This window comes from Myotis brandtii, unplaced genomic scaffold (genome assembly GCF_000412655.1).
Source record: "Myotis brandtii unplaced genomic scaffold, ASM41265v1 scaffold521, whole genome shotgun sequence".
In the NCBI taxonomy this organism is placed as follows: domain Eukaryota; kingdom Metazoa; phylum Chordata; class Mammalia; order Chiroptera; family Vespertilionidae; genus Myotis; species Myotis brandtii.
The window spans coordinates 46529-63011 of NW_005369870.1; the positions used below are offsets into that span (position 1 = coordinate 46529).

The 16483-nt window shown below is 41.1% G+C and overlaps 1 long non-coding RNA gene across 1 annotated transcript; it reads right to left on the reverse strand.

The window, feature by feature from the left end:
- Nucleotides 1–3247: 3247 nt before the first annotated feature.
- LOC106728025 lies at nucleotides 3248–15947 on the reverse strand. Its single transcript, XR_001364254.1, has 4 exons — nucleotides 15813–15947; nucleotides 14790–14910; nucleotides 11748–11872; nucleotides 3248–3398 (listed from the first exon to the last, which is right to left on the reverse strand). It is a non-coding gene; the product is annotated as an uncharacterized LOC106728025 (long non-coding RNA).
- Between the last annotated feature and the right edge of the window lie 536 nt (nucleotides 15948–16483).

Genomic DNA, 16483 nt, shown 5'->3' on the forward strand with positions numbered 1-16483 from the left:
GTCATAGCGACCAGTCATTCCCCTGTTAGGTCGATTTGCATGTTAGAGTTTTATTATATAGGATAGATATATAGATATATAGACATATATGTATGAGATATCAAAGGCACTTTACCAAATGCTAAAAATTTCAAAGAAGCAACAATCTTAGTCCTTGATGGCTGATATGTGCAGCAATCCTCCACTGTGAGCCTAGGAAATACTACATCTAAATTCTCCATGGTAGATTGGGAAAATAGAACTGATTTTATACACATAGATTCACTGTTATGTGAACACATAGGAAAAGAATGACTTTGGTCTGGAGGAGTCAAAGTATGCCTCAGAGGGGAGGTGAAGTATGAGTAGATGTTCATGGGAAGAAGAAAAGTAGATTCCAAGTGATAGGAACAGTCTACGCATGGCTTTGAAAATAAGAAAGGGCAGACATGTTTGAAAAATAGCTAATAATCCTGTATGCTGGATTGTGGGGTTAAGATTAGAAAAGTGACTAAGAGTCACATCATGCAAAATTTTGTGTGCTAACATAAGGCTAGAATTAATGCTGCAGATGAACAGATTTTAAAAAGAGGAGTGATGTGATTGTATTTTAGCTTTAGAAAATAATTGACTCAAATTATACATGGAAAAATTTTTAGAAAGCATTTATGTAAAATTTCTCTACAACTTACTGGAAATGACAGTGAGGAAATTAATAAAGGTGTAAACTCCAATGATAAAAGTATGGGAGAGGAGACATTAGACAAGAACTATCAGCTATGTTTTGGAAGATGGGAAGCTGAGAGAAGAGGAATAGCTGAATGAGCAGAACAGAGAAAGCTAATAAAACCTAAAAGCCTAATAAAACCTAAAAAGAGGAAGCCAAGAAGAAGCAAGATTAGTTGCTCTAAAGAGCTTTGGAAAGGTCAGGAATTTATGGTCCCTGGTGCTTATGAAGATGAAGGAATGGGTGGAGCAAGAAAACAAAGAATTAGTCAAAAGTCTGCATAAGTTATGGACCCTTCCCTTTGCCCCACAGCCAGGTGAGTATCTCTCCCCTGTCCTTGGAGAAAACAAGATGGTCCCTGGTGGTCAATGCATGTCACCATTGGAGATGCTGAACCAGCAGGGTTCTGGACTCAGTGACACCAGGGAGCTAAACAGAAATGGGATTCAATGACAGCCACATTCTGAAGGGTGAGAGTTAGAAACTTTCCCTTAGCTCCATGAATGTACTCCAAGCTTATACTCCCCATGGAGGAAACTGGCAAGTTCTTTGAAGAAAGTGACCTGCCCCAATAAAAAAAAAAAAAAAAAACTACCAATACTCAATACTGACAATACAATTAGGTACAGTCCCTACCAATACATGGAAGTCACCCAATGAATGCCTGGGTCCCACCTCATCACTCAACAGAGAACCTCACTAGATGGTAAGTCCTTCCCAAGTACAAAGGGCTTCCAGTCAACTTTTTAGTCCTGGACACCTAGATGTAAACAGACAGCCAAATATCCCCAGGTGTATAAGAAAATCCTCTAATAGAAAAGATTTAAAAATCAAAAGCAACTACAAATAAAAGTGGGGGGTGGGGAGAGAATAAACCATGGAGAAAAGAGAAGCAATGCAAGAAAAGAAAACTTTAAAGAAACTTTTTATTAATTAACAGTTATTGCATGCATTAAACAACAGGATGTAATAAAAAGAGAATAGTAAGTAAACAAGAAAAATATGCAAATTACAAATATATAAGTAGAAACAATTTTTTAAATTAATATAAAATAATTGAGAGGTAAAATTGAGAAAATCTTCCAGAAAGTAGTACAAAAATACAATAATAAAAAATAAAAACGTAAAATATCCACACCAAGGCATATCATTGTGAAATGTCCAAATATGAGGGATAGAGGAAATCCTAAATACTTCCAAAGAGAAAAACATAAAGAATCACAGTGGTGGTGGATTTCTTAAAAGTAGTACTGGACACTAAAAGACAATGGAGAAATGACTCCAAAGAAAGTACTTATTTTCTACCTATAGTTTAGCACCTGGACAAACTTTCATTTCTATATGACATTAGAACAGAGGTATTGCCAGGTATGTGAAGTGTGGCAGACACTACTCACACCAATATTTGTTTCCCTTTTTCTTCCTGGAATCCAGAAGGTTGCACTTCCCAGTTAGGCAAGGCCACGTGTTCTGATCAAGTGGCTGTGAGCAGAAGTGACTTGTGCCACATCCTGGCCAAAGCATTAAAGAGAGAGATGTGAGTGCCACGCTTTCTGAAGAGGCCTCATGTTGAGATGGTAGAGCCAGAGGATGGAAGCAGTTTGGATCACTGGAAGGCCAGAGGAGAGACAGCTGCCCTGCAGGGTTACCTGACCTCCAGCAGACTTGTCTGAGTCAGAAGAGACTTGATAAATGACACCATAAGTTGTGATGGTTATTTGTAGCATAGTCTGGCCTAACCAATACATAACCTACCAAAAATAATTCTAACTGCATCATTTCTCAAAAAGTTAGTGGCTACCCTGTGACCCAGCAATTCCACTCCTAGGTGATACACCCAAAACAAATGAGCACATGTGTTCAACAAAAGATGGGTACAAGACTATTTGTAGCAGCTGTAATCTATACTAATAAAAGGGTAATATGCTAATTAGACCAGGAGACCTCCCAGGACACCTTCTGGATATCCTTCCAAACAAAGCCATGGTGGCGGGGCAGAGGCAGAGGCAGTTAGGGGTGATCAGGCCAGGAGGGGAGGGCAGTTGGGGGTGAGCAGGCTGGCAGGGGGGGCAGTTGGGAGTGAGCAGGCTGGCAGGCAGGGGACAGTTCAGGGCAAGCAGGCCTGCAGGGAGGTGCAGTTGGGAGTGAGAAGGCCGGTGGAGAGGGGGGCAGTTGGGGGTGAGCAGGCCAGCAGGCAGAGTAGTTAGGGGCAATCAGGCAGGCAGGCAGGTGAGCGGTTAGGAGCCAGCAGTCCCAGATTGTGAGAGGGATGTCCGACTGCAGTCAGACATCCCTCAAGGGGTCCCAGATTGGAGAGGGTGCAGGCCGGGCTGAGGGACAACCCCCCCCACACACACACACAAATTTCATGCACCAGGCCACTAGTTATACTATAATATCCAAACACTTTACATTTATACTATATACCATAGTAAAAAGCAAACAAAAGAATAAATTACTGGTACATGCAACAACATGGATGACTCTCTAAACTTAATGAAGAGTAAAAAAAAAGCCAGATATAAGACTACATACCTTATGATTCTTTTATATGAAGTTCAAGAACAGGCAAACTATTGATGGTGATAGAAGTCAGACTAGCGATGGCCTTGTTGGGGGTGGTGGTGTAGGTATTATTAGGAAGTGACAGGAGAAATCCCTATAGAGTGCTGGAGATAGTCAATCTCTTGATCTGGATGGTAGTTACAAGAATAATTACAAAATAGTTATTGGACTGGACACTTAAGTTTATTACACTTTACTATGTTTGTTGTACCTCATCTAAAATAACTTTCTTAAAGAAAATAGAAGAGACTGGATCCACCAAAATGAGGGCATAAAGCCAAAAGCAGGAATGCATGGGATCCAGGTGACAGGCAATCCCCCGAGGGTCAGAGATAAAGGGGATTCCTAAAATTCCCAGGATGGCAGCTGTACAGCAGGCTGGGTTGCAGTCAGTCATGGTGGGAGGCAGAGGCAGAGATCAGAGAGAGAAGCATCTAGAAAAAAGGGAAAGGAAAAAGAAACTGATAGATTATCTCAGTGTTCAACTCTATTCAAGAGAACATCAGTATTCCATAGAAGAATTTGGGGAGGAATTAATGATAAACACATGAAAAACTAAACAACAACCAAAAAAAGAGGCTATCATTAATGAAAAAAAGTTACATAAACACATACTATATGGCTGAGCTTACATTTAGCCAAAATCTTGTTATACAATTATATTGGGAGGACGGGAAGTAGGAAGGCAGAGTGGGCAAGTGTGTAGCAAAGGGGTATGTATGGTAAGAAATCTGAATTATCATCAGCTGCAGAAGAACAGCTGTAGAGTGCCTACATTTAAAAAAGATAAGGAAATAGCTGCATATGCAAATGATTTAGAAATAAAAAGCAAAGAAAATAAACAGTTGAAAGTGTTGTGACTCAAAATGAAGAAGACAGAGGACTGCTATTCTTTATTGGCTTCTAAAACTACACACATAAAGTATTTCAGCACCTTGCTGAAGCAATTAAAACATATCTCAGAAAACTGCAAGACATTCTATATAATAAAAGCCTAATATGCAAATCGACCCAATGGCAGAATGACAGGTGGAACGACCAGTCACTATGACATACTGATACCCAGGGGGCAGACGCTCGATACAGGAGCTTCCCCCAGCCCGCAGGCCCCAGGCCAGCCAAGCGGATGCCAGCAGGGTCCCCAGTTTGATCGCCCCACCGGTCACCCCATAGATTGGCCCTGATCGCCGGCCAGGCCCAGGGACCCTACCCATGCACAAATTTCGTGCACTGGGCCTCTAGTTTAAAATAAAATAAAATAACTCATTCCAAAGCACATTTTGATTCTCAGCTCCATCACAGCTAATAGCATGATGATATTGTACCAGGGTTTAGAATATTTTAGATGTAATCACTTTTTGTCATGATTTTAAGTCCTGATTGTGCAATTTAAATGTGCCTTTAAAAAATTAGGTTCCATTAAAAGGAGCATGGTCCCATTAAAACGAGGCATCCGGTACCTAGAAGAGGCTAGTCCTGCAATTTCTGCAGGCTTAGTAGAGCCATAATGTGGAAAAAATAGGTACTGTATTTGTTAAGATGCAAACATTGTAGGGAATCAAAAACCTCAACTCAGTGTGGCTTAAAGAATAAAAAAGAGAATGTATTTCTTTCCTCTAAAGTGCTTAGAGGTAGAGAGATTCCAGACAAGACTGCATCAAAGAGGTCACCAAGTATCCAAGCCCTTCTGTTGCTTTCTGCTTCACACACCACAGTGTTGGCTCCATCCTGCAGCTGGCACCTTTCTTCATTTTAAGATGCTGGTACTGTCTGTTGGGGCTAATCTTTCCTCATTCAAGTCCATTGGGAAAGAGTGGGCATCTGTGACTGATGATGCCCAGCAAAAGTCTCAAATTTTTCCCATTGGACAGGCTTAGGTCACATGCCTACTATTGAACCAATCATTGGCCAGGAGAGGAATGCACTAGAACCCCTAGTGGACACAACCTTCCTAGATCCACACTGATGCCTAAATGGGAAGTAAGAGCTATTGGGAGAGGAGGCAGGGAGACAGATGGAGAAACAATTATAAATGTCCCCAAAGGTACTTAAAAAGGGAAGAAGCTCTGAATATGCTGGTATTTGCAAATGCACCATCTTAAGATTGTCATGCTATTGCTACCTCAAAATTCTCATTTTTTAAAATTCCTGTCGAAACTTGAAAAAGTCAAAAAGAGTGGTATTTTTGGAAGTGCAAATAGGGCCTTTGCCATGATAAGCTCTATGTAAGAAATAGCATGTCTCTCCTAATGGAATGAAGACTAGGATAATATAATGCTTTGGTGAAACAAAGGCTTTTTGTTTTTTATTTGATCTAAAGATAGGCAAACCCTAAGAAAGTCCCTAAATCAAATTAAGCCTGGGGGCACATCATAGCGTATCACGCTGTAAGCATGGTGATGGTAGAATCAAAAGAATTTGTTTAAAAGGTCAAAAGATGTAGGATTCCCCTGAGAGTCCTAGTTTAAGTCATTTATATTAAAAAGGGGAAAATAATGTTCCATCTCACTTAATGGTCATAAGAATCAAAACAGATTATTTTTTTTTAACTACATATGTATGAGGAGTAAGTATGAGGAGAATATGAATAACTGTGGAAGATTGAAAAGGCTGCCTAAGTTCAAAATTTAAGATCTTTTTCTATTCTGAGATAGTAGGAAGTCTGATAAATGTTGCACTTATCTCTAAGTATAAGGCACTTAACATATAAAATTGTGTAGTTGAGGGAAAAATTATACAACCTTTGACTCTTTTTATCACTCCTGAGGCCGCCTGCCTGTGTGGACACGGACATGTGATTTCAAGGGGCACCATTGCATCTACTGGAGGTCCACTGGAATTGCAAGCCTGGTCCCAGGAAGAAAGAAAGCACATCTCTGATGCTGGCCTTGCAAACTCAAATCAAATGGTGGTGGAAAATGTCACATAGTGGAAGAAAAACACAGAAGAATTCCATAATCTCAACAAACTTAAAAAAATATATTCTGGTGTGCATCTGGATTGAAGACAGACTGAGTGATCACTTTAAGATGTCTGAATTTCATCATTTGTATTCCATTTGTATTAGTTTGCTCAATATGTTTGCTGTAAATACTGCAGCTGCATATTTGATGAGCCCTCTTGTTTAGACCAAACTGCTGCCAGTAGAACCATAGTACTTAATTTGCTCTACTCTTAATCAGATGATTTATCTAATCAGATGACCTTTTAATTCATTGGCATTAAGATTGCTAAACAATCTTACATATGGTAGTAAGACTGTTATGGGAATATTTTTGTGTTTATCACAAGTCAATGATTTACAAATACGGGTGATATTTTAGACTGATTTTTAACATATATTTTTATTGATTTCAGAGAGGGAGAGAGAGGGAGAGAGAAATAGAAACATCAATGGTGAAAGAGAATCACTGATCGGCTGCCTCCTGCACTCCCCCTACTTGGGATCAAGCCCAAAACCCCAGGCATGTGCCCTGACCAGGAAATGAACCATGATCTCCTGGTTCATAGGTCGATATTCAATCACTGAACCACTCCAGCCGAGCTAAACCAGTGGTTGGCAAACTGCGGCTCACGAGCCACATGCGGCTCTTTGGCCCCTTGAGTGTGGCCACAAAGTTTCAATCGCACTGTATGTGCATGCCCGCACGTGGTATTTTGTGGAAGAGCCACCTCAAGGGGCCGCAGTTTGCCGACCACTGGGCTAGACTAATTTTGAAAAAAGAAAGAATGAATGGCAAGTGGATATAATTTACTTTGCCCACTATCTCACTTCACTCTCTCTAAAATGGGCAAATATTTAACAATAGTTTTGCAAAATATCTCTAGATTAATAGATATTCTAAAGCAATTTTTTTCTACTTTTCAACAGCACTTTACATTCAATGTTATGTATATCAGTTTCATGTGTACAGCATAGTAGTTAGACAATCATATACTTTACAAAGTGTTCCCTCCAATATTTCCAGAACCCACCTGACCATACAGTTATTACTAGGGGCCCAGTGCACAAATTCGTGCACCTTGAAAGGAACTGTGGGCTGCGAGGCTGCGGTGGGCACAGGGATGGGTCTCAGCCCATCCTCCATGCCCCCGCCCGGCTTCTCCAGCTGCAGCCCCTGGTCACCTGTCTGCCGGCAGCCCCACTCCTGCCAATGCCATTCCCATGCACTGATGGCACCGGCCCCACTCACACCTGTTAATGGTGCAGAGTGATTAGGACCGGCTCCAGCAGCGGGTGGGAGCAGGGCTGGCGCTGGCTGTGGGTGGGAGCAGGACCGTCGCGGGCAGCATATGTGAGAGGAGGCTGCCACCCCGATCGCCCCTCAGGAGCAGAGGGAGGTGGAGAAGCCCTGAGGGGTGATGGGGGCTGGCAGGCGCTGCTCGCATCCGCTGATGGTGCCTAATGATCGGGGCCAGCGCTGGGCACCAGTTGTGGGCGCGAGTGGCAGCTCTGACGCCAGCAGCGGGTGTGAGCACCGGGCGGGACCACGACACACGGGAGCAAAGAATTTTCAGTAACCACCAGTGGCTCTCCCTGATGACAGCGACTGGTGCCCTGCCTTGGTCTGGTGCCCCCGCTAACCTGCTCCACCATCCCACCATGACCAATGCCTGCCATGTTCCACGCTTTGCCACCTGCTGCCGACACCCGCCATGTTCCACGCGCACCCCCTGGTGGTCAGCGCACATCATAGTGACAGGTTGTTTGGTTATTCAGTTCTTCGGTTGTTCTACTGTTCGGTCTATTTGAATATTAGGGTTTAATATATATAGATTATTGGCTACATTCCTTATTCTGTACTTTACATCCCCATGACTATTTTGTAACTACCAATTTGTACTTCTTAATCCCTTCACCTAGTCCTCCAGTCCCCCTCCCTCTGGCAACAACCACTTTACTCTCTGTGCCTGAGTCTGTTCATATTTTGTTCATTTATTTTGTTCTGTAGATTCTACATATAAGTGAAATCATATGGTATTTGTTTTCCTCCGACTGACTTATTTCACTCAGCATAATACCGTCCAGGTCCACCCATGCTGTCACAGCTGGTAAGATTTCATTCTTTTATATAGCCAACTAATATTTTATTGTATATATGTAACGAACTTTTTAAAAATATTTTTCAATTTATTACAAACATGAATAATTTATAACAATTTTATTTTTGTGTTTGTATTAAGGTGGTAGAATTAATCACAAACCAAATTCAAAATGTACTTCCAGGTGCTTTAGTGACACAACTTTGACCCCAAACACACAACTCTTCACAAAGTTTTCATCAGGCAAACACGGCAGATATTATAAAAATGGCCAAAGTCAGTAAAGACATAATTGTCTGGCTTCATAATAAAGATAATGATAATAGATCCTACTGAACTCTTACCAGGACTAAGCCCTGTGCTAGACATTTTAAAAAATAGGGTTTGAAAAATATGATTTCCCCTACTTTACCAGAAGGGGATACTGAAGCACAAAGAGGCTAATTAACTTGGTCAAATCCACAGTTTGTAAGTGGCGGAGGTAAGGTTTGAACCCAGGCAGTCTGAATTCAAGGCCCATACCCACAATGACTCCACAGTGAAGCTAAGACTGCCAGTAACTCATGGGTTTTATTCTGGGTTTTCATATTCTTTATTTGAAGGTTTTTGTTTTGTTTTTTAAATTTTTTTTTTATTATTGATTTTTTACAGAGAGAACAGGAGAGGGATAGAAAGTTAGAAACCTCGATGAGAGAGAAACATCGATCAGCTGCCTCCTGCACACCCCCCCACTGGGGATGTGCCCGCAACCAAGGTACATGCCCTTGACCGGAATCGAACCTGCGACCCTTGAGTCCGCAGGCCGACGCTCTATCCACTGAGCCAAACCGGTTAGACTGAAGGGTTTTTTAAAAAACATTCTGGTTTTTAATTTTTAAAATACTTTTCATTTTTATTATGTCAATTATAGCTTTACATTGAAAAGTAAAAAAGGTGATAAATCAATTTCTAGTATTACTGTACTTCAGTTTTATTTCTATAAAAGAAAGATAATAAAATAGTGTTTTGTACTACAGTATAGGAAAGCATAGGTATGTGGTATAAATGGAATAAATCTTGATACTATTTAATTCTCAGTGCAGCTCTGAAAAAGAAGACATACTTTATGACAATGAACAATAGAGGGAAGTTTGATGGCAAGTTTAAAACAATATTAAATTGAGTTTATAGTCTGTGTTTCAGACCTTTAGAGGAAAAGCACTTCAGACCAGAATGATAAATGGGTCTTTTCAGTCCTCAATTTTTTACTTGTTACTACCTATCATAGGCTCTTTATTATAACACTATTTCTAGACTAAAAAGAAAAAACAGAGGCCTGGTGATATTTTTTATCAATTTCTACCTGCTTCAGATATTTAGAAAAAAATTGTTAGCTGAGATTTTCAGAAACTCATCCTCAAATCAACCCAATCTGCTTTCTTCATGTTCCCTTTAGTTCTCAACATTTCAAGATAAATATTTAGCAGTTGTCAATCTTTAAAAGTAAGGTTTTTAGTCTCAGAATGTCTACACTGTGAAAAAATGGAAGACAAGTCAAAAGACAGAGCGAATGCTATCAAATAGCCACACTTTAAAAAGGGTGGGTGTGTGTGGGGGGGGACCCTTGGTTGAGACTTTTGATTTTGGTGGTTTTTACATTATAGAATCCATTTGACCAAAATTTCGATGTAAAGATTGAGCCAGAAAGATATTTCTTCTCTTCTAACAGTTAGTATTGCCACATAATGTATGTTGGCTTGAAAATACCTTTTTAAAAATATGAATGTGTTAGAACACAGTAAATAAAATGTCTTTGTTCAGCTAGGTCAAGTTGAGGAATTATGTAAGTTTAGTAGCAGCAAGACGTTCAAGCATTCATCGGTTTAATAATTTTAGTAAGTCAGTTAAAAAATCTATCCCTGTTTCTTATTTGTGATGTTTGGGGAATGAATGTGCTGATAATTCTTTCGCAACTCTCACATGCATGCAGCAGGGCCGGTTTTAGGCTTGGGACCCTATGAGGTACTAAAGCAAGCATTCACTCTCTCACACTTGAGGTCACAAATTTTTGCAAGTCAAAAATGGTGAGCATGCCAAAAACATCACAGCACACACTACCAAATAAAAGAACACTGTTATTCTTACAAGGAAAGGTTTGACAAGACAGGAAATAGGCCGGGTCAGCGAAGTTTACTTAATACTGAGACTTATTTAACCATCCTGAAGCCAAAATACAATGACAGTTAAAAAAAATAAACAAATAGCTGTTACACAAAACAAAACCCCAGGATACATGGTCTCTACTAGAGCTGATTATTAGATTTTGAGCAAATACAGGAAGTGGATAACCCCAGGGAGCCCTCACAGAATTCCTAGCCATCTTCCCCATTTACTTCTGTCACATGCCTTTCCCTGAGATAATGTGGATTAAAACAGTTTTAATTTCGTGAGTAGAAATATGAACCCAAACAAAAATTGGCCTTAAAAATGCTCCAAAATAATTTCAGGAAAGGGCAAGACTTTCAAACGGTACATTCTCCTAAAAATGGGGAGAAAGAAAAAAGAAAATGGAAGATAGGAAAAATGTAGCGGTTCATTACAATTTTCCATTTTTTTTTGTTTAAACACAGCAGGAGGGCAAAGCTGCTGGCTTCTCTTCGTCCTCCCAGATGCCAGGAGGGATTGTGCAAAGCCCCGCAACCACCCCGGTTTTCCTTAAAGTTATAATCATTGTTCTCCTGTAATGACTGCTGCCTGCTTTCACTCAAATGTGACTGCAGCTTGTTTTCTGCCAGTCTGGATCCTCTGGGAGCCATGGACTCATAATTGCAGATAAAACTGTTTTTTTTAAAAAGAACTTTATGTACCACATTGACAAAAAAGCAAACATCAAGTGACATCTAGTGGATGTCTCTATTATTTTCTAAAGCCTCTAGCAATATTCTCAGCAATAGATTGTCTTAATATTGCTTATAGTTTTTGTTTCTCGGAGTCTCTGTCTTTTCCTAAAACAGAAAGGCAGATTATCAGATAGAAAAGATGTCATTTTCTTTGGTGGAAGAAAAAACAATATTCTCTTCCATTAGCATCTGAATAACAAGTCTCAAGATAAAATATTCTGGAAATAACTCACCTGTAACACATGCTACAAGTGTGCAAAAAAGGTGTATTCAACATGGGACACATTTGGGCCATTATCAACTATGTAGACGGTTCTTAGATAATGAAATATCAAGTACCAAGTTTCTCTGTTTATAAAGTTAAAGGTAATTACTAATCTGGCAAATCTATCTTTAGTCCAACTCTTGTCCCCATTTTCCATTGTTGTTTGTTTTTGTTGTCATTTCCCCCTTGAGAATGCTGGGGAGAATTATGTGAGTATCTAGGTCCACTTTCCATAACTCCTGGTAATGTTTGCTGGTTCACCACAAGTTATTAAAGAAAAGTAACTTACCCAGGGTTACAGAAAGCGGCTGAAAACTTAATTGGGGTTGGGACTGTTCAACAATTCCTCTCCGGCGACTGCATGTGCCTGGAAGGCTTTGTGGAGAATAAATGCCTTGCGTTGATGTCTAGAGACTGCATTTGTGGAAGAGACAGAAAGGGAAATTGTTGAGTGAAAAATTGAAAGATGGTGTTTAAATTTAGTATTTTCTTTCAAGGAAAGGAAACTTGGAATATGTAACCCAGATGTCAGCTGTCTGGCTGTCCCCAAGTCTTCCAGTCTTTTAGAGTTATTCTTCATTTCAGTAATAACTAACACACACACACACACACACACACACACACACACACACACACGGCCCTGCATGCAGCCCTCCTCTAATTTCCTATAGAAACTAGCATCCCCTCCTTCCCAAGAATTCACGGAAGCTCTGCATCAAGCTTCGTAGGACTGTCTTGTTCTCCGCCCACTTTAGCTGGAATGCCGGCATTGTCGTTATTAGCCCTCCTCCGAAGACCGCTGGCACTAGAGCAGTGTACGGGGCCATCTTTATTGAAGTTTGGGTAATAGGAGGGAAGAGACATCATGGCTCAGCAAACAGATTAAAGCGTAATCCATGCAGTGATACAATGTCTTGGATTTGTTTCAGAACAATTCATTGTGGGAATACTACTCAGCCATAAAAAAAGATGAAATATTGCCATTTGCAACAACATGGGTGGATCTTCAGGGTGTTATGCTAAATGAAGTAAGGCAGAAGGAAAAGGACAAAAAAAATATGATTTCTCTAACTAACAAAACAAACAAAAGCTAACTCAGAATTCAGATAACACAATGGCGGTTACCAAAGGGGGAGGTGAGTGGAAGGGCAAATTGGGTAAAGACAGAAGAAAACTAGACTTTGGGTGGTAAGCATGCAATAGAGCATACAGATACTCTGAGTTATAATGCTGTGTACCTGAAATGTATATAATGTCATTAACCAATGTTACCTCAATAAATTTAATTTCAACATTAAAAAAATAATTTATTGGGGGTTGGGAATGAGGGAGTACGTAGGGATGTGGAATAAATAAAATCAGCTGTGAGTTGCTAATTGCTGAAAGTGAGTGCTGAGTGCATGGGTTCACTATACTATGCATTCTACTTTTGTACCTGATTGAAATTTGCATAATAAATATTTAAAAGAATAACTTCCCTGGTGATCCCTGATGCAGGAGCTTTCTCACTGGCTCCCACCCCTTCTCCTATTAGCCTCCTACCGCATTTGGGGACCTCTCCCTGCCTCTCCTCCTTCCCAGACTGCCCTGGGCTCTGGGACCCACTTTAATACCTGGGTAGCCCATGAGAATGGTTTGCTCACTCTCTAAAAATAAAGAAATCAGTTTTCACCCTAAAAGGAATTCTGCCCCAGCTTTACAAAGCACCCCATTCAGGTAAAAGCAACACGTTAGCATAGATAGCATTTCAGATTAGTTCTCTTCCTCCTCCTATTTGTATTCTAACTGTTAATTGTCTAACAAGGATTGACTCAGGGAATTATAACAGGACAAGTAGGTTAGTCTTGGGGAGAAAGCACAAGTCAAATGTGGCAAAGAGGTGGTTATTTTGCATCTAAATAAAAGATATGCAAGGTAGCCCTGCCTGGTGTGAGCAGCCCTTGCTCGGAATGGTGGCCTGCTTGATTCCAGGTCAGGGTACATGCCACACCCCATTCAGGTAAAAGCAACACGCTAGCATAGACAGCATTTCAGGTTAGTTCTCTTCCTCCTCCTATTTGTATTCTAACTGATAATTGTCTAACAAGGGTTGACTCAGGGAACTATAACAGGACCAAGTAGGTTAGTCTTGAGGAGAAAGCACAAGTCAAATGTGGCGAATAGGTGGTTATTTTGCATCTAAATAAAAGATACGTAAGGCAGCCCTGCCCGGTGTGAGCAGCCCTTGCTTGAAATGGTGGCCTGCTTGATTCCAGGTCAGGGTACATGCCAGGGGTGCAGGTTTGGACCGTGGTTGGGGTCCTTACGGGAGGCAACTGATCGATGTTTTCTTCTCTGTCTCTCCCTTCCACTCTCTCTAAAATCAATGAAAACATTTATTTAAAAAAAAGACATTGTGTCATACATAAATAAAGCTATCTTAAAATAAACCATATAACTTTCCCTCAGCTACTCATCTCTACTGCAGTAGCCCAGCGGCAGGCAGCTAGCACAGCCAGCCCATCCGAGGTGCCCTGAACCCCCATGTATTTCCGTGAGATGGGAGAGAGGCCCAAGGGCAGGCGGCCCAGCCCGATTAACCAACCTTTCTCCTATCTTAGCATCAACTGGCAGCTGCTCCTTTAACTTAACTTTGTCTACTTTGGCCTAAAAAATACAGGCTTTGCTCACTACAGCCCTGAAGTCAGCTGAGGTGAATGTTCATCACCACCCCCTCCGTCACCCCAAAGGTGTGCTTCTTAAAGAGAGGCAGAGAAGTTATGTACGGAAAACAGTGTTTCACTTCAAACACATGCGGGGGCAGACGGGGAGAGTCACTCTGGATTACACTAATAATGTAAAGGTGGGACTTGTGTCTGCTATTCCCCCTCCTTTTTAAATATATTTTTATTGATTTCAGAGAGGAAGGGAGAGGGAGAGAGAGAAACATCAATGATGAGAGAGAATCATCGATTGGCTGCCTCTTGCACGCCCCCCACTGGGGATCAGCCCACAACCCAGGCACGTGCCCTGACGGGGAATTGAACCGTGACCTCCTGGTTCATAGGTCTACGCTCAACCGCTGAGCCACGCAGCAGGCTGTCCCCTTTCAACATTTCCTGGAGGGAGGACAGGGACTGAGCTTTGCAGGGAGGGAGGGAGCGGGAGCTGTGGCTTCTGCAGCCACTTGCCAAACGCCTCTAATCAAGGGACTGGGAAAAGTGGACGTGTTAGGGTTGGCATGTGCCATTGTCCCCAAGCACATGTGAGACAATGTCAGCACTTACTTCTGGCTCTAAATTGCAAAAACACTTCCTCTCTTTCTGCCAGGACCATTCTTCCTCCCACTCACCCCCGGAGTCTGACACAGTTTCCATTCCAAGGAGACCTGGTAATGATTCCAAGGAGACTGGCTAACATGTTCCCGTGACAGCGCTGGCGGGCGGCGAGAGAGGGCACGGGATAAGTTTAGGCTGAAATGAATTAGGAAACATTTTCAAGTTGCTCTTTGAAGCTTTTATTGCCTTATCATCAAACGGCTTCTCTTCTGTGGCTGTATATTGATTTTTTTCTGACGATGAAAAAGTGTTTCATCTCTTCTATGATAATCAAATAGTCTCAGTTAACGGTAGCCTTTTTTCTGAGCCATATTATTCCACATATAATAGAATTATCCCACAGTCCCCATCTCCCAGGACTGCCATTCAGCATTAGTCTCTTTCTAATATTATTTTTCCTATCACCCCCCACAATAGAACGTCTCCGTTCCAAACATACAGCTGCAGGGGATTATATCATTATTTGCCTTTGCTCTAGTCAAAGTATTTTATGGGAGCTTCCTGTCATTTGTCCTGATCTATGCTACTATTTATCAAAACATCACCTCTGAAATTGCCTGCTTCTCTAAGATGCCAGAAAAATATATTTCATGTCAAATACAAGTTAAGCCATTATAAATCCCACTGGGGTTTCAAAATGGGGCACACTTGGGATTTTATTTTCCTCTAAGAATAATGCCCTTCCTAATACTTGTAGATGAGTATACTGTCATAATATGTCCCCAAAGCCCCTGCCCCATTAGAAAATCGTCACAAAAAAATGTGTTTCTTTCCTACATACTTGTGCGGTGTATGAGAAGGCTGACCTCATGTTTGGCTCAGTGTTCATCCCTGAGTGGGCAGTGGGTTAATATCTTTCCTGGGTGGAAAAGGGGGTATTAGACCCAAATCAGGAACTCTGGAGTCTGGTCCTACAACTGCTGTAGTTTGGTAGTTCCCATGACATCACGCACATCTTAGCCTCCCTTTGTCTCAGGTAGTCATTTGTAATCTTACAATGTCTTAAGTCACCCTAGAAAGATTATTTACAACTTCACCGTTGCATTTTCTTGCTGTCATTTCCATCCATCTTTCCTTTGCCATCCTCTGTGCTCATTATCTGGTGTTTTGACAATGGCTTCTTGAACTTCTTTGTCACAGACATTTAGTTTAATAGCAATCTTGTCAAAGCTCAGCTCAGATGTTTTGTTTTGTTTTTCAGAGAGGGAGAGATAGAAACATCAATGATGAGAGAGAGTCATTGATCAGCTGCCTCCTGCATGCCCCACACTGGGGATTGAGCCCACCACCCAGGCATGTGCCCTGACCATGACCTTCTGGTTCATAGGTCGACACTCAACCACTGAGCCACGCCAGCTGGGCTAATCTTACTTTTTGCTCCAAGTTATTCTATGGCTGGCCATTGCTTCCCTGGTATTTAACTCCAAAGTGGACTTGCAATGTACCATTCCAAATAGTTAGCAATTTCCTACACGTCCTTTATACTCTAGTCTATTTGAACTTTGGTTTTGACAGTTTCTGAATGTGCCTTCTTTGTATTTTCAAGGCATATCACATACTACACAGATTTCTATATTTGTCTAGAATTTAGATGGCAACCTTCTAGATAATAACCTTTCCAAGGATAGTTGCTAGCATTTATTGACCAAATATTTTTTCCCATGGACTGTGTGAGATATTTTACATTCATCATCTCTAGATTTTCTAA